The sequence below is a fragment of the Geospiza fortis genome, unplaced genomic scaffold, assembly GCF_000277835.1.
Source record: "Geospiza fortis unplaced genomic scaffold, GeoFor_1.0 scaffold192, whole genome shotgun sequence".
NCBI lineage: Eukaryota > Metazoa > Chordata > Aves > Passeriformes > Thraupidae > Geospiza > Geospiza fortis.
The window spans coordinates 1777121-1778558 of NW_005054315.1; positions in this window are offsets into that span (position 1 = coordinate 1777121).

A 1438-nucleotide genomic window follows, 5' to 3' on the forward strand; every position below is an offset into this window, starting at 1 on the left:
AGACCCCATCAGTGACTGCTGAAGGGCACTGATGTCATAGAGACAATGAAGGCTCCCCCCAAAAGTGCAAAACTGTGTCAGTCCCTTATATCTCAGTTTGCAGTGCAAGCAAAGGGAGAACCTAACGCAGACTGGGAAGGACTTGCTGCAGTCAAGCATTAATATACAAAGTTACACAAAAAACCCAGTAAAAAGATTCATTGCCTGTATTCCAGGAGCCTGATGGAATGGATGCTGCATACCACTGACCAGAGAAAATTCTCAGCAAGAATAAAATTTTATTCATGGTTTAACCACTCAGAGAGTTTAATTTCACAATCACTTTGGTCCAACATTGAAGGCAAAAGAAGCAATCCCATTTCTTTTTCTGATTCAACATTGCCCTTTCCCTTTCTCTGGCATTCAAAAGGTGCATGTTGCTGCAGTGGACCAGAGTGGGGACCAGACCCACATTTGAGCTATCCAAGCTCCTTTGCCTGACACAGCTTTCTCCTGGGTGGGTTTCCCTCCCTACCGTGCTGTGCATGAAACCTCAGGTGGCACCAGGAATTGCATAAGTCCAAGGGGGAAGCCCATGGCAGGGTCTTGGAACAAGATGATCTTTAATGTTCCTTCCAATCCAGACCACTCAATGATTCTCAACATGCACAAGGGCAAAGAGAATGCAGGCCTGCCTATTCCAGTGGCAGTGCTGTCTGCTAGTTTAACTTGGCTAGGAATGACTGTGGCACCAGAGTCATTCCATTCCTTCTTGCTGTAGCCTCCAAATTCGCTGACCTGTTTTGGAAGTACCTCCTCCACAGTGACGTGCTGTAAAAGTGTTAAGAGGCTGTTACTTATACAGGATATTTATGAAAGTGAAGGCATAAAGCTTACACAAAGAAAATATACAGAACATGCAGCATGCATGTATTACACAGGTTTATAAATGGGTTTAACTGTGTTAATGCTGAGTATCCGTTAGATATCCACTAGAACTCAAAAGGATGCATTTTACAAACACTGGATAACAATACATGATCCAAAATGGGAAAGGGATCTAGGTTAGGACACTCGCAGTCTCTGGCTGAAAAAGACCTAGGGAATTAAAAGAATTAATCTGGTTTTAACAAACAGTCTAAATAAATAATATGTGTTTTTCTCAGCTGAGTTCTGAATAGTTCTTAATAAGGGGAAAAAACCCCAATATTTTTCTGGGACCAAAAAGCAGAAGTCTGCTGGCAAGACTGCCTGTAGAGTACATGGAAGAAGAGTGAGGAATTAGGTTGTGCTATTTTAAAATGCTACTTTCATTTTCTGGAACTATTATTGGGCTGCAGCACTTTAACACTAGGAGGGTATTTTACCTTTTTTCAATTCTTACAACTTTCATATTTCCTAGTACCAGTCAGACCAAATATTAAGTATTTCCTACGAGATGCTGATTGTTCTTCTGTGC